Source organism: Phyllobates terribilis, unplaced genomic scaffold, assembly GCF_046119375.1.
Source record: "Phyllobates terribilis strain yellow unplaced genomic scaffold, ASM4611937v1 Scaffold_2__4_contigs__length_985480577, whole genome shotgun sequence".
NCBI classification, from domain to species: Eukaryota; Metazoa; Chordata; class Amphibia; order Anura; family Dendrobatidae; genus Phyllobates; species Phyllobates terribilis.
The window spans coordinates 615,842,219-615,866,644 of record NW_027362762.1 but is presented as its reverse complement, the minus strand read 5'-3'; positions in this window follow the sequence as shown (position 1 = coordinate 615,866,644).

The following is a 24,426-nucleotide window of genomic DNA, read 5'->3' as shown; positions in this document are numbered from 1 at the left end:
TCCTGATATAACCTGTGGTCAGTGACTTGGTGCTCACACGTTCTAGCCATATGACCACTACGTTAAGCACTCCACATATAACCTGTGGTCAGTGACTTGGTGCTCACACGTTCTAGCTATATGACCACTACATTAGCCTTCCTGATATAACCTGTGGTCAGTGACTTGGTGCTCACACGTTCTAGCCTAATGATCACTACGTTAAGCACTCCACATATAACCTGTGGTCAGTGACTTGGTGCTCACACGTTCTAGCTATATGACCACTACATTAGCCTTCCTGATATAACCTGTGGACAGTGACTTGGTGCTCACACGTTCTAGCCATATGACCACTATAGTAGCCTTCCTGATATAACCTATGGTCAGTGACTTGGTGCTCACACCTTCTAGCTATATGACCACTATAGTAGCCTTCCTGAGATAACCTGTGGTCAGTGACTTGGTGCTCACACGTTCTAGCCATATGACCACTATAGTAGCCTTCCTGACATAACCTATGGTCAGTGACTTGGTGCTCACACGTTCTAGCCATATGACCACTATAGTAGCCTTCCTGATATAACCTATGGCCAGTGACTTGGTGCTCACATGTTCTAGCCATATGACCACTATAGTAGCCTTCCTGATATAACCTGTGGTCAGTGACTTGGTGCTCACACGTTCTATCCATATGACCACTATAGTAGCCTTCCTAATGAAACCTGTGGTCAGTGACTTGGTTCTCACACGATCTAGCTATATGACCACTATAGTAAGCCTTCCTGATATAACCTGTGGTCAGTGACTTGGTGCTCACACGTTCTAGCCGTATGACCACCACAAGCCTTCCTGATACATCCTGTGGTTAATGACTTGATGCTCACACATTCTAGCCATATGACCATTACCACAAGCCTTCCTGATATAACCTGTGGTCAGTGACTTGGTGCTCACACGTTCTAGCCATATGACCAGTATAGTAGCCTTCCTGATATAACCTGTGGTCAGTGACTTGGTGCTCACACGTTCTAGCCATATGACCACTATAGTAGCCTTCCTGATATAACCAGTGGTCAGTGACTTGGTGCTCACACGTTCCAGCCAAATGACCACTATAGTAGCCTTCCTGACATAACCTGTGGTCAGTGACTTGGTGCTCACACGATCTAGCCATATGACCACTATAGTAGCCTTCCTGATATAACCTGTGGTCAGTGACTTGGTGCTCACACGTTCTAGCTATATGACCACTATAGTAGCCTTCCTGACATAACCTGTAGTCAGTGACTTGGTGCTCACACGATCTAGCTATATGACCACTACAGTAGCCTTCCTGATATAACCTGTGGTCAGTGACTTGGTGCTCACACGTTCTAGCCATATGACCACTATAGTAGCTTTCCTGATATAACCTATGGTCAGTGACTTGGTGCTCACACGTTCTAGCCATATGACCACTATAGTAGCCTTCCTGCTATAACCTGTGGTCAGTGACTTGGTGCTCACACGTTCTAGCCATATGATCACTTATACAAGCCTTCCTGATAAAACCTGTGGTTAATGACTTGATGCTCACACATTCTAGCCATACGACCACTACAGTAGCCTTCTTGATATAACCTATGGTCAGTGACTTGGTGCTCACACGTTCTAGCCAAATGATCACTACGTTAAGCACTCCACATATAACCTGTGGTCAGTGACTTGGTGCTCACACGTTCTAGCTATATGACCACTACAGTAGCCTTCCTGATATAACCTGTGGTCAGTGACTTGGTGCTCACACGTTCTAGCCATATGACCACTATAGTAGCTTTCCTGATATAACCTATGGTCAGTGACTTGGTGCTCACACGTTCTAGCCATATGACCACTATAGTAGCCTTCCTGATATAACCTATGGTCAGTGACTTGGTGCTCACACGTTCTAGCCATATGACCACTATAGTAGCTTTCCTGATATAACCTATGGTCAGTGACTTGGTGCTCACACGTTCTAGCCATATGACCACTATAGTAGCCTTCTTGATATAACCTATGGTCAGTGACTTGGTGCTCACACGTTCTAGCCAAATGATCACTACGTTAAGCACTCCACATATAACCTGTGGTCAGTGACTTGGTGCTCACACGTTCTAGCTATATGACCACTATAGTAGCCTTCCTGACATAACCTGTGGTCAGTGACTTGGTGCTCACACGATCTAGCTATATGACCACTATAGTAGCCTTCCTGATATAACCTGTGGTCAGTGACTTGGTGCTCACACGATCTAGCTATATGACCACTATAGTAGCCTTCCTGATATAACCTGTGGTCAGTAACTTGGTGCTCACACGATCTAGCTATATGACCACTATAGTAGCCATCCTGATATAACCCGTGGTCAGTGACTTGGTGCTCACACGTTCTAGCTATATGACCACTATAGTAGCCTTCCTGACATAACCTGTGGTCAGTGACTTGGTGCTCACACTATCTAGCCATATGACCACTATAGTAGCCTTCCTGATATAACCTGTGGTCAGTGACTTGGTGCTCACACGTTCTAGCTATATGACCACTATAGTAGCCTTCCTGACATAACCTGTGGTCAGTGACTTGGTGCTCACATGTTCTAGCCATATGACCACTATAGTAGCCTTCCTGATATAACCTATGGTCAGTGACTTGGTGCTCACACGTTCTAGCCATATGACCACTATAGTAGCCTTCCTGATATATCCTATGGTCAGTGACTTGGTGCTCACACGTTCTAGCCATATGACCACTATAGTAAGCCTTCCTGATATAACCTGTGGTCAGTGACTTGGTGCTCACACGTTCTAGCCATATGACCACTATAGTAGCCTTCCTGATATAACCTGTGGTCAGTGACTTGGTGCTCACACGTTCTAGCTATATGACCACTACAGTAGCCTTCCTGATATAACCTGTGGTCAGTGACTTGGTGCTCACACGTTCTAGCCATATGACCACTACGTTAAGCACTCCATATATAACCTGTGGTCAGTGACTTGGTGCTCACACGTTCTAGCCATATGACCACTATAGTAGCCTTTCTGACATAACCTGTGGTCAGTGACTTGGTGCTCACATGTTCAAGCCATATGACCACTATAGTAGCCTTCCTGATATAACCTGTGGTCAGTGACTTGGTGCTCACACGTTCTAGCCATATGACCACTATAGTAGCCTTCCTGATATAACTTATGGTCAGTGACTTGGTGCTCACACGTTCTAGCCATATGACCACTATAGTAGCCTTCCTGATATAACCTATGGTCAGTGACTTGGTGCTCACACGTTCTAGCCATATGACCACTATAGTAAGCCTTCCTGATATAACCAGTGGTCAGTGACTTGATGCTCACACGTTCTAGCCATATGACCACTATAGTAGCCTTCCTGATATAACCTGTGGTCATTGACTTGGTGCTCACACGTTCTAGCTATATGACCACTATAGTAGCCTTCCTGATATAACCTGTGGTCAGTGACTTGGTGCTCACACGTTCTAGCTATATGACCACTATAGTAGCCTTCCTGATATAACCTGTGGTCAGTGACTTGATGCTCACACGTTCTAGCCATATGACCACTATAGTAGCCTTCCTGATATAACCTGTGGTCATTGACTTGGTGCTCACACGTTCTAGCTATATGACCACTATAGTAGCCTTCCTGATATAACCTGTGGTCAGTGACTTGGTGCTCACACGATCTAGCTATATGACCACTATAGTAGCCTTCCTGATATAACCTGTGGTCAGTGACTTGGTGCTCACACGATCTAGCTATATGACCACTATAGTAGCCTTCCTGATATAACCTGTGGTCAGTGACTTGGTGCTCACACGTTCTAGCTATATGACCACTATAGTAGCCTTCCTGACATAACCTGTGGTCAGTGACTTGGTGCTCACACGTTCTAGCTATATGACCACTATAGTAGCCTTCCTGACATAACCTGTGGTCAGTGACTTGGTGCTCACACGATCTAGCCATATGACCACTATAGTAGCCTTCCTGATATAACCTGTGGTCAGTGACTTGGTGCTCACACGTTCTAGCCATATGACCACTATAGTAGCCTTCCTGATATAACCTATGGTCAGTGACTTGGTGCTCACACGTTCTAGCCATAAGACCACTATAGTAGCCTTCCTGATACAACCTATGGTCAGTGACTTGGTGCTCACACGTTCTAGTCATATGACCACTATAGTAAGCCTTCCTGATATAACCTGTGGTCAGTGACTTGATGCTCACACGTTCTAGCCATATGACCACTATAGTAGCCTTCCTGATATAACCTGTGGTCAGTGACTTGGTGCTCACACGTTCTAGCTATATGACCACTATAGTAGCCTTCCTGACATAACCTGTGGTCAGTGACTTGGTGCTCACACGTTCTAGCTATATGACCACTATAGTAGCCTTCCTGATATAGCCTGTGGTCAGTGACTTGGTGCTCACACGATCTAGCTATATGACCACTATAGTAGCCTTCCTGATATAACCTGTGGTCAGTGACTTGTTGCTCACACGATCTAGCTATATGACCACTATAGTAGCCTTCCTGATATAACCTGTGGTCAGTGACTTGGTGCTCACACGATCTAGCTATATGACCACTTTAGCAGCCTTCCTGATATAACCTGTGGTCAGTGACTTGGTGCTCACACGATCTAGCTATATGACCACTATAGTAGCCTTCCTGATATAACCTGTGGTTAGTGACTTGGTGCTCACACGATCTAGCTATATGACCACTATAGTAGCCTTCCTGATATAACCTGTGGTCAGTGACTTGGTGCTCACACGTTCTAGCTATATGACCACTATAGTAGCCTTCCTGACATAACCTGTGGTCAGTGACTTGGTGCTCACACGTTCTAGCTATATGACCACTATAGTAGCCTTCCTGACATAACCTGTGGTCAGTGACTTGGTGCTCACACGATCTAGCCATATGACCACTATAGTAGCCTTCCTGATATAACCTGTGGTCAGTGACTTGGTGCTCACACGATCTAGCTATATGACCACTATAGTAGCCTTCCTGATATAACCTGTGGTCAGTGACTTGGTGCTCACACGATCTAGCTATATGACCACTATAGTAAGCCTTCCTGATATAACCTATGGTCAGTGACTTGGTGCTCACACGTTCTAGCCATATGACCACTATAGTAAGCCTTCCTGATATAACCTGTGGTCAGTGACTTGATGCTCACACGTTCTAGCCATATGACCACTATAGTAGCCTTCCTGATATAACCTGTGGTCAGTGACTTGGTGCTCACACGTTCTAGCTATATGACCACTATAGTAGCCTTCCTGATATAACCTGTGGTCAGTGACTTGGTGCTCACACGATCTAGCCATATGACCACTATAGTAGCCTTCCTGATATAACCTGTGGTCAGTGACTTGGTGCTCACACGATCTAGCTATATGACCACTATAGTAGCCTTCCTGATATAACCTGTGGTCAGTGACTTGGTGCTCACACGTTCTAGCTATATGACCACTATAGTAGCCTTCCTGATATAACCTGTGGTCAGTGACTTGGTGCTCACACGTTCTAGCTATATGACCACTATAGTAGCCTTCCTGACATAACCTGTGGTCAGTGACTTGGTGCTCACACGATCTAGCTATATGACCACTATAGTAGCCTTCCTGATATAACCTGTGGTCAGTGACTTGGTGCTCACACGATCTAGCTATATGACCACTATAGTAGCCTTCCTGATATAACCTGTGGTCAGTGACTTGGTGCTCACACGATCTAGCTATATGACCACTATAGTAGCCTTCCTGATATAACCTGTGGTCAGTGACTTGGTGCTCACACGTTCTAGCTATATGACCACTATAGTAGCCTTCCTGACATAACCTGTGGTCAGTGACTTGGTGCTCACACGTTCTAGCTATATGACCACTATAGTAGCCTTCCTGACATAACCTGTGGTCAGTGACTTGGTGCTCACACGATCTAGCCAGATGACCACTATAGTAGCCTTCCTGATATAACCTGTGGTCAGTGACTTGGTGCTCACACGTTCTAGCCATATGACCACTATAGTAGCCTTCCTGATATAACCTATGGTCAGTGACTTGGTGCTCACACGTTCTAGCCATAAGACCACTATAGTAGCCTTCCTGATACAACCTATGGTCAGTGACTTGGTGCTCACACGTTCTAGTCATATGACCACTATAGTAAGCCTTCCTGATATAACCTGTGGTCAGTGACTTGATGCTCACACGTTCTAGCCATATGACCACTATAGTAGCCTTCCTGATATAACCTGTGGTCAGTGACTTGGTGCTCACACGTTCTAGCTATATGACCACTATAGTAGCCTTCCTGACATAACCTGTGGTCAGTGACTTGGTGCTCACACGTTCTAGCTATATGACCACTATAGTAGCCTTCCTGACATAACCTGTGGTCAGTGACTTGGTGCTCACACGATCTAGCCAGATGACCACTATAGTAGCCTTCCTGATATAACCTGTGGTCAGTGACTTGGTGCTCACACGTTCTAGCCATATGACCACTATAGTAGCCTTCCTGATATAACCTATGGTCAGTGACTTGGTGCTCACACGTTCTAGCCATAAGACCACTATAGTAGCCTTCCTGATACAACCTATGGTCAGTGACTTGGTGCTCACACGTTCTAGTCATATGACCACTATAGTAAGCCTTCCTGATATAACCTGTGGTCAGTGACTTGATGCTCACACGTTCTAGCCATATGACCACTATAGTAGCCTTCCTGATATAACCTGTGGTCAGTGACTTGGTGCTCACACGTTCTAGCTATATGACCACTATAGTAGCCTTCCTGACATAACCTGTGGTCAGTGACTTGGTGCTCACACGTTCTAGCTATATGACCACTATAGTAGCCTTCCTGATATAGCCTGTGGTCAGTGACTTGGTGCTCACACGATCTAGCTATATGACCACTATAGTAGCCTTCCTGATATAACCTGTGGTCAGTGACTTGGTGCTCACACGATCTAGCTATATGACCACTATAGTAGCCTTCCTGATATAACCTGTGGTCAGTGACTTGGTGCTCACACGATCTAGCTATATGACCACTTTAGTAGCCTTCCTGATATAACCTGTGGTCAGTGACTTGGTGCTCACACGATCTAGCTATATGACCACTATAGTAGCCTTCCTGATATAACCTGTGGTTAGTGACTTGGTGCTCACACGATCTAGCTATATGACCACTATAGTAGCCTTCCTGATATAACCTGTGGTCAGTGACTTGGTGCTCACACGTTCTAGCTATATGACCACTATAGTAGCCTTCCTGACATAACCTGTGGTCAGTGACTTGGTGCTCACACGTTCTAGCTATATGACCACTATAGTAGCCTTCCTGACATAACCTGTGGTCAGTGACTTGGTGCTCACACGATCTAGCCATATGACCACTATAGTAGCCTTCCTGATATAACCTGTGGTCAGTGACTTGGTGCTCACACGATCTAGCTATATGACCACTATAGTAGCCTTCCTGATATAACCTGTGGTCAGTGACTTGGTGCTCACACGATCTAGCTATATGACCACTATAGTAAGCCTTCCTGATATAACCTATGGTCAGTGACTTGGTGCTCACACGTTCTAGCCATATGACCACTATAGTAAGCCTTCCTGATATAACCTGTGGTCAGTGACTTGATGCTCACACGTTCTAGCCATATGACCACTATAGTAGCCTTCCTGATATAACCTGTGGTCAGTGACTTGGTGCTCACACGTTCTAGCTATATGACCACTATAGTAGCCTTCCTGATATAACCTGTGGTCAGTGACTTGGTGCTCACACGATCTAGCCATATGACCACTATAGTAGCCTTCCTGATATAACCTGTGGTCAGTGACTTGGTGCTCACACGATCTAGCTATATGACCACTATAGTAGCCTTCCTGATATAACCTGTGGTCAGTGACTTGGTGCTCACACGTTCTAGCTATATGACCACTATAGTAGCCTTCCTGATATAACCTGTGGTCAGTGACTTGGTGCTCACACGTTCTAGCTATATGACCACTATAGTAGCCTTCCTGACATAACCTGTGGTCAGTGACTTGGTGCTCACACGTTCTAGCTATATGACCACTATAGTAGCCTTCCTGACATAACCTGTGGTCAGTGACTTGGTGCTCACACGATCTAGCCATATGACCACTATAGTAGCCTTCCTGATATAACCTGTGGTCAGTGACTTGGTGCTCACACGATCTAGCTATATGACCACTATAGTAGCCTTCCTGATATAACCTGTGGTCAGTGACTTGGTGCTCACACGATCTAGCTATATGACCACTATAGTAAGCCTTCCTGATATAACCTATGGTCAGTGACTTGGTGCTCACACGTTCTAGCCATATGACCACTATAGTAAGCCTTCCTGACATAACCTGTGGTCAGTGACTTGGTGCTCACACGATCTAGCCATATGACCACTATAGTAGCCTTCCTGATATAACCTGTGGTCAGTGACTTGGTGCTCACACGTTCTAGCTATATGACCACTATAGTAGCCTTCCTGACATAACCTGTGGTCAGTGACTTGGTGCTCACACGTTCTAGCCATATGACCACTATAGTAGCCTTCCTGATATAACCTATGGTCAGTGACTTGGTGCTCACACGTTCTAGCCATATGACCACTATAGTAGCCTTCCTGATATAACCTATGGTCAGTGACTTGGTGCTCACACGATCTAGCTATATGACCAGTACCACAAGCCTTCCTGACATAACCTGTGGTCAGTGACTTGGTGCTCACACGTTCTAGCCATATGACCACTATAGTAGCCTTCCTGACATAACCTGTGGTCAGTGACTTGGTGCTCACATGTTCTAGCCATATGACCACTATAGTAGCCTTCCTGATATAACCTGTGGTCAGTGACTTGGTGCTCACACGTTCTAGCCATATGACCACTATAGTAGCCTTCCTGATATAACCTATGGTCAGTGACTTGGTGCTCACACGTTCTAGCCATATGACCACTATAGTAGCCTTCCTGATATAACCTATGGTCAGTGACTTGGTGCGCACACGTTCTAGCCATATGACCACTATAGTAAGCCTTCCTGATATAACCAGTGGTCAGGGACTTGATGCTCACACGTTCTAGCCATATGACCACTATAGTAGCCTTCCTGATATAACCTGTGGTCAGTGACTTGGTGCTCACACGTTCTAGCTATATGACCACTATAGTAGCCTTCCTGACATAACCTGTGGTCAGTGACTTGGTGCTCACACGATCTAGCTATATGACCACTATAGTAGCCTTCCTGATATAACCTGTGGTCAGTGACTTGGTGCTCACACGATCTAGCTATATGACCACTATAGTAGCCTTCCTGATATAACCTGTGGTCAGTGACTTGGTGCTCACACGATCTAGCTATATGACCACTATAGTAGCCTTCCTGATATAACCTGTGGTCAGTGACTTGGTGCTCACACGTTCTAGCTATATGACCACTATAGTAGCCTTCCTGACATAACCTGTGGTCAGTGATTTGGTGCTCACACGTTCTAGCTATATGACCACTATAGTAGCCTTCCTGACATAACCTGTGGTCAGAGACTTGGTGCTCACACGATCTAGCCATATGACCACTATAATAGCCTTCCTGATATAACCTGTGGTCAGTGACTTGGTGCTCACACGTTCTAGCTATATGACCACTATAGTAACCTTCCTGACATAACCTGTGGTCAGTGACTTGGTGCTCACACGTTCTAGCCATATGACCACTATAGTAGCCTTCCTGATATAACCTATGGTCAGTGACTTGGTGCTCACACGTTCTAGCCATATGACCACTATAGTAGCCTTCCTGATATAACCTATGGTCAGTGACTTGGTGCTCACACGTTCTAGTCATATGACCACTATAGTAAGCCTTCCTGATATAACCTGTGGTCAGTGACTTGATGCTCACACGTTCTAGCCATATGACCACTATAGTAGCCTTCCTGATATAACCTGTGGTCAGTGACTTGGTGCTCACACGTTCTAGCTATATGACCACTATAGTAGCCTTCCTGACATAACCTGTGGTCAGTGACTTGGTGCTCACACGATCTAGCTATATGACCACTATAGTAGCCTTCCTGATATAACCTGTGGTCAGTGACTTGGTGCTCACACGATCTAGCTATATGACCACTATAGTAAGCCTTCCTGATATAACCTATGGTCAGTGACTTGGTGCTCACACGTTCTAGCCATATGACCACTATAGTAAGCCTTCCTGATATAACCTGTGGTCAGTGACTTGATGCTCACACGTTCTAGCCATATGACCACTATAGTAGCCTTCCTGATATAACCTGTGGTCAGTGACTTGGTGCTCACACGTTCTAGCTATATGAAAACTATAGTAGCCTTCCTGATATAACCTGTGGTCAGTGACTTGGTGCTCACACGATCTAGCCATATGACCACTATAGTAGCCTTCCTGATATAACCTGTGGTCAGTGACTTGGTGCTCACACGATCTAGCTATATGACCACTATAGTAGCCTTCCTGATATAACCTGTGGTCAGTGACTTGGTGCTCACACGTTCTAGCTATATGACCACTATAGTAGCGTTCCTGATATAACCTGTGGTCAGTGACTTGGTGCTCACACATTCTAGCTATATGACCACTATAGTAGCCTTCCTGACATAACCTGTGGTCAGTGACTTGGTGCTCACACGTTCTAGCTATATGACCACTATAGTAGCCTTCCTGACATAACCTGTGGTCAGTGACTTGGTGCTCACACGATCTAGCCATATGACCACTATAGTAGCCTTCCTGATATAACCTGTGGTCAGTGACTTGGTGCTCACACGATCTAGCTATATGACCACTATAGTAGCCTTCCTGATATAACCTGTCGTCAGTGACTTGGTGCTCACACGATCTAGCCATATGACCACTATAGTAAGCCTTCCTGATATAACCTATGGTCAGTGACTTGGTGCTCACACGTTCTAGCCATATGACCACTATAGTAGCCTTCCTGATATAACCTATGGTCAGTGACTTGGTGCTCACACGATCTAGCTATATGACCAGTACCACAAGCCTTCCTGACATAACCTGTGGTCAGTGACTTGGTGCTCACACGTTCTAGCCATATGACCACTATAGTAGCCTTCCTGACATAACCTGTGGTCAGTGACTTGGTGCTCACATGTTCTAGCCATATGACCACTATAGTAGCCTTCCTGATATAACCTGTGGTCAGTGACTTGGTGCTCACACGTTCTAGCCATATGACCACTATAGTAGCCTTCCTGATATAACCTATGGTCATTGACTTGGTGCTCACACGTTCTAGCCATATGACCACTATAGTAGCCTTCCTGATATAACCTATGGTCAGTGACTTGGTGCGCACACGTTCTAGCCATATGACCACTATAGTAAGCCTTCCTGATATAACCAGTGGTCAGGGACTTGATGCTCACACGATCTAGCTATATGACCACTATAGTAGCCTTCCTGATATAACCTGTGGTCAGTGACTTGGTGCTCACACGATCTAGCTATATGACCACTATAGTAGCCTTCCTGATATAACCTGTGGTCAGTGACTTGGTGCTCACACGATCTAGCTATATGACCACTATAGTAGCCTTCCTGACATAACCTGTGGTCAGTGACTTGGTGCTCACACGATCTAGCCATATGACCACTATAGTAGCCTTCCTGATATAACCTGTGCTCAGTGACTTGGTGCTCACACGATCTAGCTATATGACCACTAAAGTAGCCTTCCTGATATAACCTGTGGTCAGTGACTTGGTGCTCACACGTTCTAGCCATATGACCACTATAGTAGCCTTCCTGATATAACCTGTGGTCAGTGACTTGATGCTCACACGTTCTAGCCATATGACCACTATAGTAGCCTTCCTGATATAACCTGTGGTCAGTGACTTGGTGCTCACACGTTCTAGCTATATGACCACTATAGTAGCCTTCCTGACATAACCTGTGGTCAGTGACTTGGTGCTCACACGATCTAGCTATATGACCACTATAGTAGCCTTCCTGATATAACCTGTGGTCAGTGACTTGGTGCTCACACGATCTAGCCATATGACCACTATAGTAGCCTTCCTGATATAACCTGTGGTCAGTGACTTGGTGCTCACACGATCTAGCTATATGACCACTATAGTAGCCTTCCTGACATAACCTGTGGTCAGTGACTTGGTGCTGACACGATCTAGCCATATGACCACTATAGTAGCCTTCCTGATATAACCTGTGGTCAGTGACTTGGTGCTCACACGATCTAGCTATATGACCACTATAGTAGCCTTCCTGATATAACCTGTGGTCAGTGACTTGGTGCTCACACGATCTAGCTATATGACCACTATAGTAAGCCTTCCTGATATAACCAATGGTCAGTGACTTGGTGCTCACACGTTCTAGCCATATGACCACTACAGTAAGCCTTCCTGATATAACCTGTGGTCAGTGACTTGATGCTCACACGTTCTAGCCATATGACCACTAAAGTAGCCTTTCTGATATAACCTGTGGCCAGTGACTTGGTGCTCACACGTTCTAGCTATATGACCACTATAGTAGCCTTCCTGATATAACCTGTGGTCAGTGACTTGGTGCTCACACGATCTAGCCATATGACCACTATAGTAGCCTTCCTGATATAACCTGTGGTCAGTGACTTGGTGCTCACACGATCTAGCTATATGACCACTATAGTAGCCTTCCTGATATAACCTGTGGTCAGTGACTTGGTGCTCACACGTTCTAGCTATATGACCACTATAGTAGCGTTCCTGATATAACCTGTGGTCAGTGACTTGGTGCTCACACATTCTAGCTATATGACCACTATAGTAGCCTTCCTGACATAACCTGTGGTCAGTGACTTGGTGCTCACACATTCTAGCTATATGACCACTATAGTAGCCTTCCTGACATAACCTGTGGTCAGTGACTTGGTGCTCACACGTTCTAGCTATATGACCACTATAGTAGCCTTCCTGACATAACCTGTGGTCAGTGACTTGGTGCTCACACGATCTAGCCATATGACCACTATAGTAGCCTTCCTGATATAACCTGTGGTCAGTGACTTGGTGCTCACACGATCTAGCTATATGACCACTATAGTAGCCTTCCTGATATAACCTGTGGTCAGTGACTTGGTGCTCACACGATCTAGCTATATGACCACTATAGTAAGCCGTCCTGATATAACCTATGGTCAGTGACTTGGTGCTCACACGTTCTAGCCATATGACCACTATAGTAAGCCTTCCTGACATAACCTGTGGTCAGTGACTTGGTGCTCACACGATCTAGCCATATGACCACTATAGTAGCCTTCCTGATATAACCTGTGGTCAGTGACTTGGTGCTCACACGTTCTAGCTATATGACCACTATAGTAGCCTTCCTGACATAACCTGTGGTCAGTGACTTGGTGCTCACACGTTCTAGCCATATGACCACTATAGTAGCCTTCCTGATATAACCTATGGTCAGTGACTTGGTGCTCACACGTTCTAGCCATATGACCACTATAGTAGCCTTCCTGATATAACCTATGGTCAGTGACTTGGTGCTCACACGATCTAGCTATATGACCAGTACCACAAGCCTTCCTGACATAACCTGTGGTCAGTGACTTGGTGCTCACACGTTCTAGCCATATGACCACTATAGTAGCCTTCCTGACATAACCTGTGGTCAGTGACTTGGTGCTCACATGTTCTAGCCATATGACCACTATAGTAGCCTTCCTGATATAACCTGTGGTCAGTGACTTGGTGCTCACACGTTCTAGCCATATGACCACTATAGTAGCCTTCCTGATATAACCTATGGTCATTGACTTGGTGCTCACACGTTCTAGCCATATGACCACTATAGTAGCCTTCCTGATATAACCTATGGTCAGTGACTTGGTGCGCACACGTTCTAGCCATATGACCACTATAGTAAGCCTTCCTGATATAACCAGTGGTCAGGGACTTGATGCTCACACGTTCTAGCCATATGACCACTATAGTAGCCTTCCTGATATAACCTGTGGTCAGTGACTTGGTGCTCACACGTTCTAGCTATATGACCACTATAGTAGCCTTCCTGACATAACCTGTGGTCAGTGACTTGGTGCTCACACGATCTAGCTATATGATCACTATAGTAGCCTTCCTGATATAACCTGTGGTCAGTGACTTGGTGCTCACACGATCTAGCTATATGACCACTATAGTAGCCTTCCTGATATAACCTGTGGTCAGTGACTTGGTGCTCACACGATCTAGCTATATGACCACTATAGTAGCCTTCCTGATATAACCTGTGGTCAGTGACTTGGTGCTCACACGATCTAGCTATATGACCACTATAGTAGCCTTCCTGATATAACCTGTGGTCAGTGACTTGGTGCTCACACGATCTAGCTATATGACCACTATAGTAGCCTTCCTGACATAACCTGTGGTCAGTGACTTGGTGCTCACACGATCTAGCCATATGACCACTATAGTAGCCTTCCTGATATAACCTGTGCTCAGTGACTTGGTGCTCACACGATCTAGCTATATGACCACTAAAGTAGCCTTCCTGATATAACCTGTGGTCAGTGACTTGGTGCTCACACGTTCTAGCCATATGACCACTATAGTAGCCTTCCTGATATAACCTGTGGTCAGTGACTTGATGCTCACACGTTCTAGCCATATGACCACTATAGTAGCCTTCCTGATATAACCTGTGGTCAGTGACTTGGTGCTCACACGTTCTAGCTATATGACCACTATAGTAGCCTTCCTGACATAACCTGTGGTCAGTGACTTGGTGCTCACACGATCTAGCTATATGACCACTATAGTAGCCTTCCTGATATAACCTGTGGTCAGTGACTTGGTGCTCACACGATCTAGCCATATGACCACTATAGTAGCCTTTCTGATATAACCTGTGGTCAGTGACTTGGTGCTCACACGATCTAGCTATATGACCACTATAGTAGCCTTCCTGACATAACCTGTGGTCAGTGACTTGGTGCTGACACGATCTAGCCATATGACCACTATAGTAGCCTTCCTGATATAACCTGTGGTCAGTGACTTGGTGCTCACACGATCTAGCTTTATGACCACTATAGTAGCCTTCCTGATATAACCTGTGGTCAGTGACTTGGTGCTCACACGATCTAGCTATATGACCACTATAGTAAGCCTTCCTGATATAACCAATGGTCAGTGACTTGGTGCTCACACGTTCTAGCCATATGACCACTACAGTAAGCCTTCCTGATATAACCTGTGGTCAGTGACTTGATGCTCACACGTTCTAGCCATATGACCACTAAAGTAGCCTTTCTGATATAACCTGTGGCCAGTGACTTGGTGCTCACACGTTCTAGCTATATGACCACTATAGTAGCCTTCCTGACATAACCTGTGGTCAGTGACTTGGTGCTCACACGATCTAGCCATATGACCACTATAGTAGCCTTCCTGATATAACCTGTGGTCAGTGACTTGGTGCTCACACGATCTAGCTATATGACCACTATAGTAGCCTTCCTGATATAACCTGTCGTCAGTGACTTGGTGCTCACACGATCTAGCCATATGACCACTATAGTAAGCCTTCCTGATATAACCTATGGTCAGTGACTTGGTGCTCACACGTTCTAGCCATATGACCACTATAGTAGCCTTCCTGATATAACCTATGGTCAGTGACTTGGTGCTCACACGATCTAGCTATATGACCAGTACCACAAGCCTTCCTGACATAACCTGTGGTCAGTGACTTGGTGCTCACACGTTCTAGCCATATGACCACTATAGTAGCCTTCCTGACATAACCTGTGGTCAGTGACTTGGTGCTCACATGTTCTAGCCATATGACCACTATAGTAGCCTTCCTGATATAACCTGTGGTCAGTGACTTGGTGCTCACACGTTCTAGCCATATGACCACTATAGTAGCCTTCCTGATATAACCTATGGTCATTGACTTGGTGCTCACACGTTCTAGCCATATGACCACTATAGTAGCCTTCCTGATATAACCTATGGTCAGTGACTTGGTGCGCACACGTTCTAGCCATATGACCACTATAGTAAGCCTTCCTGATATAACCAGTGGTCAGGGACTTGATGCTCACACGATCTAGCTATATGACCACTATAGTAGCCTTCCTGATATAACCTGTGGTCAGTGACTTGGTGCTCACACGATCTAGCTATATGACCACTATAGTAGCCTTCCTGATATAACCTGTGGTCAGTGACTTGGTGCTCACACGATCTAGCTATATGACCACTATAGTAGCCTTCCTGACATAACCTGTGGTCAGTGACTTGGTGCTCACACGATCTAGCCATATGACCACTATAGTAGCCTTCCTGATATAACCTGTGCTCAGTGACTTGGTGCTCACACGATCTAGCTATATGACCACTAAAGTAGCCTTCCTGATATAACCTGTGGTCAGTGACTTGGTGCTCACACGTTCTAGCCATATGACCACTATAGTAGCCTTCCTGATATAACCTGTGGTCAGTGACTTGATGCTCACACGTTCTAGCCATATGACCACTATAGTAGCCTTCCTGATATAACCTGTGGTCAGTGACTTGGTGCTCACACGTTCTAGCTATATGACCACTATAGTAGCCTTCCTGACATAACCTGTGGTCAGTGACTTGGTGCTCACACGATCTAGCTATATGACCACTATAGTAGCCTTCCTGATATAACCTGTGGTCAGTGACTTGGTGCTCACACGATCTAGCCATATGACCACTATAGTAGCCTTCCTGATATAACCTGTGGTCAGTGACTTGGTGCTCACACGATCTAGCTATATGACCACTATAGTAGCCTTCCTGACATAACCTGTGGTCAGTGACTTGGTGCTGACACGATCTAGCCATATGACCACTATAGTAGCCTTCCTGATATAACCTGTGGTCAGTGACTTGGTGCTCACACGATCTAGCTATATGACCACTATAGTAGCCTTCCTGATATAACCTGTGGTCAGTGACTTGGTGCTCACACGATCTAGCTATATGACCACTATAGTAAGCCTTCCTGATATAACCAATGGTCAGTGACTTGGTGCTCACACGTTCTAGCCATATGACCACTACAGTAAGCCTTCCTGATATAACCTGTGGTCAGTGACTTGATGCTCACACGTTCTAGCCATATGACCACTAAAGTAGCCTTTCTGATATAACCTGTGGCCAGTGACTTGGTGCTCACACGTTCTAGCTATATGACCACTATAGTAGCCTTCCTGATATAACCTGTGGTCAGTGACTTGGTGCTCACACGATCTAGCCATATGACCACTATAGTAGCCTTCCTGATATAACCTGTGGTCAGTGACTTGGTGCTCACACGATCTAGCTATATGACCACTATAGTAGCCTTCCTGATATAACCTGTGGTCAGTGACTTGGTGCTCACACGTTCTAGCTATATGACCACTATAGTAGCGTTCCTGATATAACCTGTGGTCAGTGACTTGGTGCTCACACATTCTAGCTATATGACCACTATAGTAGCCTTCCTGACATAACCTGTGGTCAGTGACTTGGTGCTCACACATTCTAGCTATATGACCACTATAGTAGCCTTCCTGACATAACCTGTGGTCAGTGACTTGGTGCTCACACGTTCTAGCTATATGACCACTATAGTAGCCTTCCTGACATAACCTGTGGTCAGTGACTTGGTGCTCACACGATCTAGCCATATGACCACTATAGTAGCCTTCCTGATATAACCTGTGGTCAGTGACTTGGTGCTCACACGATCTAGCTATATGACCACTATAGTAGCCTTCCTGATATAACCTGTGGTCAGTGACTTGGTGCTCACACGATCTAGCTATATGACCACTATAGTAAGCCGTCCTGATATAACCTATGGTCAGTGACTTGGTGCTCACACGTTCTAGCCATATGACCACTATAGTAAGCCTTCCTGACATAACCTGTGGTCAGTGACTTGGTGCTCACACGATCTAGCCATATGACCACTATAGTAGCCTTCCTGATATAACCTGTGGTCAGTGACTTGGTGCTCACACGTTCTAGCTATATGACCACTATAGTAGCCTTCCTGACATAACCTGTGGTCAGTGACTTGGTGCTCACACGTTCTAGCCATATGACCACTATAGTAGCCTTCCTGATATAACCTATGGTCAGTGACTTGGTGCTCACACGTTCTAGCCATATGACCACTATAGTAGCCTTCCTGATATAACCTATGGTCAGTGACTTGGTGCTCACACGATCTAGCTATATGACCAGTACCACAAGCCTTCCTGACATAACCTGTGGTCAGTGACTTGGTGCTCACACGTTCTAGCCATATGACCACTATAGTAGCCTTCCTGACATAACCTGTGGTCAGTGACTTGGTGCTCACATGTTCTAGCCATATGACCACTATAGTAGCCTTCCTGATATAACCTGTGGTCAGTGACTTGGTGCTCACACGTTCTAGCCATATGACCACTATAGTAGCCTTCCTGATATAACCTATGGTCATTGACTTGGTGCTCACACGTTCTAGCCATATGACCACTATAGTAGCCTTCCTGATATAACCTATGGTCAGTGACTTGGTGCGCACACGTTCTAGCCATATGACCACTATAGTAAGCCTTCCTGATATAACCAGTGGTCAGGGACTTGATGCTCACACGTTCTAGCCATATGACCACTATAGTAGCCTTCCTGATATAACCTGTGGTCAGTGACTTGGTGCTCACACGTTCTAGCTATATGACCACTATAGTAGCCTTCCTGACATAACCTGTGGTCAGTGACTTGGTGCTCACACGATCTAGCTATATGATCACTATAGTAGCCTTCCTGATATAACCTGTGGTCAGTGACTTGGTGCTCACACGATCTAGCTATATGACCACTATAGTAGCCTTCCTGATATAACCTGTGGTCAGTGACTTGGTGCTCACACGATCTAGCTATATGACCACTATAGTAGCCTTCCTGATATAACCTGTGGTCAGTGACTTGGTGCTCACACGATCTAGCTATATGACCACTATAGTAGCCTTCCTGATATAACCTGTGGTCAGTGACTTGGTGCTCACACGATCTAGCTATATGACCACTATAGTAGCCTTCCTGACATAACCTGTGGTCAGTGACTTGGTGCTCACACGATCTAGCCATATGACCACTATAGTAGCCTTCCTGATATAACCTGTGCTCAGTGACTTGGTGCTCACACGATCTAGCTATATGACCACTAAAGTAGCCTTCCTGATATAACCTGTGGTCAGTGACTTGGTGCTCACACGTTCTAGCCATATGACCACTATAGTAGCCTTCCTGATATAACCTGTGGTCAGTGACTTGATGCTCACACGTTCTAGCCATATGACCACTATAGTAGCCTTCCTGATATAACCTGTGGTCAGTGACTTGGTGCTCACACGTTCTAGCTATATGACCACTATAGTAGCCTTCCTGACATAACCTGTGGTCAGTGACTTGGTGCTCACACGATCTAGCTATATGACCACTATAGTAGCCTTCCTGATATAACCTGTGGTCAGTGACTTGGTGCTCACACGATCTAGCCATATGACCACTATAGTAGCCTTTCTGATATAACCTGTGGTCAGTGACTTGGTGCTCACACGATCTAGCTATATGACCACTATAGTAGCCTTCCTGACATAACCTGTGGTCAGTGACTTGGTGCTGACACGATCTAGCCATATGACCACTATAGTAGCCTTCCTGATATAACCTGTGGTCAGTGACTTGGTGCTCACACGATCTAGCTTTATGACCACTATAGTAGCCTTCCTGATATAACCTGTGGTCAGTGACTTGGTGCTCACACGATCTAGCTATATGACCACTATAGTAAGCCTTCCTGATATAACCAATGGTCAGTGACTTGGTGCTCACACGTTCTAGCCATATGACCACTACAGTAAGCCTTCCTGATATAACCTGTGGTCAGTGACTTGATGCTCACACGTTCTAGCCATATGACCACTAAAGTAGCCTTTCTGATATAACCTGTGGCCAGTGACTTGGTGCTCACACGTTCTAGCTATATGACCACTATAGTAGCCTTCCTGACATAACCTGTGGTCAGTGACTTGGTGCTCACACGATCTAGCCATATGACCACTATAGTAGCCTTCCTGATATAACCTGTGGTCAGTGACTTGGTGCTCACACGATCTAGCTATATGACCACTATAGTAGCCTTCCTGATATAACCTGTGGTCAGTGACTTGGTGCTCACACGTTCTAGCTATATGACCACTATAGTAGCCTTCCTGATATAACCTGTGGTCAGTGACTTGGTGCTCACACGTTCTAGCTATATGACCGCTATAGTAGCCTTCCTGACATAACCTGTGGTCAGTGACTTGGTGCTCACACGTTCTAGCTATATGACCACTATAGTAGCCTTCCTGACATAACCTGTGGTCAGTGACTTGGTGCTCACACGATCTAGCCATATGACCACTATAGTAGCCTTCCTGATATAACCTGTGGTCAGTGACTTGGTGCTCACACGATCTAGCTATATGACCACTATAGTAGCCTTCCTGATATAACCTGTGGTCAGTGACTTGGTGCTCACACGATCTAGCTATATGACCACTATAGTAAGCCTTCCTGATATAACCTATGGTCAGTGACTTGGTGCTCACACGTTCTAGCCATATGACCACTATAGTAAGCCTTCCTGATATAACCTGTGGTCAGTGACTTGATGCTCACACGTTCTAGCCATATGACCACTATAGTAGCCTTCCTGATATAACCTGTGGTCAGTGACTTGGTGCTCACACGTTCTAGCTATATGACCACTATAGTAGCCTTCCTGATATAACCTGTGGTCAGTGACTTGGTGCTCACACGATCTAGCCATATGACCACTATAGTAGCCTTCCTGATATAACCTGTGGTCAGTGACTTGGTGCTCACACGATCTAGCTATATGACCACTATAGTAGCTTTCCTGATATAACCTGTGGTCAGTGACTTGGTGCTCACACGTTCTAGCTATATGACCACTATAGTAGCCTTCCTGACATAACCTGTGGTCAGTGACTTGGTGCTCACACGATCTAGCTATATGACCACTGTAGTAGCCTTTCTGATATAACCTGTGGTCACTGACTTGGTGCTCACACGTTCTAGCTATATGACCACTATAGTAGCCTTCCTGACATAACCTGTGGTCAGTGACTTGGTGCTCACACGTTCTAGCTATATGACCACTATAGTAGCCTTCCTGACATAACCTGTGGTCAGTGACTTGGTGCTCACACGATCTAGCCATATGACCACTATAGTAGCCTTCCTGATATAACCTGTGGTCAGGGACTTGGTGCTCACACGATCTAGCTATATGACCACTATAGTAGCCTTCCTGATATAACCTGTGGTCAGTGACTTGGTGCTCACACGATCTAGCTATATGACCACTATAGTAAGCCTTCCTGATATAACCTATGGTCAGTGACTTGGTGCTCACACGTTCTAGCCATATGACCACTATAGTAAGCCTTCCTGATATAACCTGTGGTCAGTGACTTGATGCTCACACGTTCTAGCCATATGACCACTATAGTAGCCTTCCTGTTATAACCTGTGGTCAGTGACTTGGTGCTCACACGTTCTAGCTATATGACCACTATAGTAGCCTTCCTGATATAACCTGTGGTCAGTGACTTGGTGCTCACACGATCTAGCCATATGACCACTATAGTAGCCTTCCTAATATAACCTGTGGTCAGTGACTTGGTGCTCACACGATCTAGCTATATGACCACTATAGTAGCCTTCCTGATGTAACCTGTGGTCAGTGACTTGGTGCTCACACGTTCTAGCTATATGACCACTATTGTAGCCTTACTGATATAACCTGTGGTCAGTGACTTGGTGCTCACACGATCTAGCTATATGACCACTATAGTAGCCTTCCTGATATAACCTGTGGTCAGTGACTTGGTGCTCACACGATCTAGCTATATGACCACTATAGTAGCCTTCCTGATATAACCTGTGGTCAGAAACTTGGTGCTCACACGATCTAGCTATATGACCACTATAGTAAGCCTTCCTGATATAACCTATGGTCAGTGACTTGGTGCTCACACGTTCTAGCCATATGACCATTATAGTAAGCCTTCCTGATATAACCTGTGGTCAGTGACTTGATGCTCACACGTTCTAGCCATATGACCACTATAGTAGCCTTCCTGATATAACCTGTGGTCAGTGAATTGGTGCTCACACGTTCTAGCTATATGACCACTATAGTAGCCTTCCTGATATAACCTGTGGTCAGTGACTTGGTGCTCACACGATCTAGCCATATGACCACTATAGTAGCCTTCCTGATATACCCTGTGGTCAGTGACTTGGTGCTCACACGATCTAGCTATATGACCACTATAGTAGCCTTCCTGATGTGACCTGTGGTCAGTGACTTGGTGCTCACACGTTCTAGCTATATGACCACTATAGTAGCCTTCCTGATATAACCTGTGGTCAGTGACTTGGTGCTCACACCTTCTAGCTATATGACCACTATAGTAGCCTTCCTGACATAACCTGTGGTCAGTGACTTGGTGCTCACACGTTCTAGCTATATGACCACTATAGTAGCCTTCCTGACATAACCTGTGGTCAGTGACTTGGTGCTCACACGATCTAGCCATATGACCACTATAGTAGCCTTCCTGATATAACCTGTGGTCAGTGACTTGGTGCTCACACGATCTAGCTATATGACCACTATAGTAGCCTTCCTGATATAACCTGTGGTCAGTGACTTGGTGCTCACACGATCTAGCTATATGACCACTATAGTAGCCTTCCTGATATAACCTATGGTCAGTGACTTGGTGCTCACACGTTCTAGCCATATGACCACTATAGTAGCCTTCCTGACATAACCTGTGGTCAGTGACTTGGTGCTCACACGTTTAGCCATATGACCACTATAGTAGCCTTCCTGATATAACCTGTGGTCAGTGACTTGGTGCTCACACGTTCTAGCCATATGACCACTATAGTAGCCTTCCTGATATAACCTGTGGTCAGTGACTTGGTGCTCACACGTTCTAGCTATATGACCACTACAGTAGCCTTCCTGATATAACCTGTCGTCAGTGACTTGGTGCTCACACGTTCTAGCCATATGACCACTATAGTAGCCTTCCTGATATAACCTGTGGTCAGTGACTTGGTGCTCACACGATCTAGCTATATGACCAGTACCACAAGCCTTCCTGACATAACCTGTGGTCAGTGACTTGGTGCTCACACGTTCTAGCCATATGACCACTATAGTAGCCTTCCTGACATAACCTGTGGTCAGTGACTTGGTGCTCACATGTTCTAGCCATATGACCACTATAGTAGCCTTCCTGATATAACCTGTGGTCAGTGACTTGGTGCTCACACGTTCTAGCCATATGACCACTATAGTAGCCTTCCTGATATAACCTATGGTCAGTGACTTGGTGCTCACACGTTCTAGCCATATGACCACTATAGTAGCCTTCCTGATATAACCTATGGTCAGTGACTTGGTGCTCACACGTTCTAGCCATATGACCACTATAGTAAGCCTTCCTGATATAACCAGTGGTCAGTGACTTGATGCTCACACGTTCTAGCCATATGACCACTATAGTAGCCTTCCTGATATAACCTGTGGTCAGTGACTTGGTGCTCACACGTTCTAGCTATATGACCACTATAGTAGCCTTCCTGACATAACATGTGGTCAGTGACTTGGTGCTCACACGATCTAGCTATATGACCACTATAGTAGCCTTCCTGATATAACCTGTGGTCAGTGACTTGGTGCTCACACGATCTAGCTATATGACCACTATAGTAGCCTTCCTGATATAACCTGTGGTCAGTGACTTGGTGCTCACACGATCTAGCTATATGACCACTATAGTAGCCTTCCTGATATAACCTGTGGTCAGTGACTTGGTGCTCACACGATCTAGCTATATGACCACTATAGTAGCCTTCCTGATATAACCTGTGGTCAGTGACTTGGTGCTCACACGATCCAGCTATATGACCACTATAGTAGCCTTCCTGATATAACCTGTGGTCAGTGACTTGGTGCTCACACGTTCTAGCTATATGACCACTATAGTAGCCTTCCTGACATAACCTGTGGTCAGTGACTTGGTGCTCACACGTTCTAGCTATATGACCACTATAGTAGCCTTCCTGATATAACCTGTGGTCAGTGACTTGGTGCTCACACGATCTAGCCATATGACCACTATAGTAGCCTTCCTGATATAACCTGTGG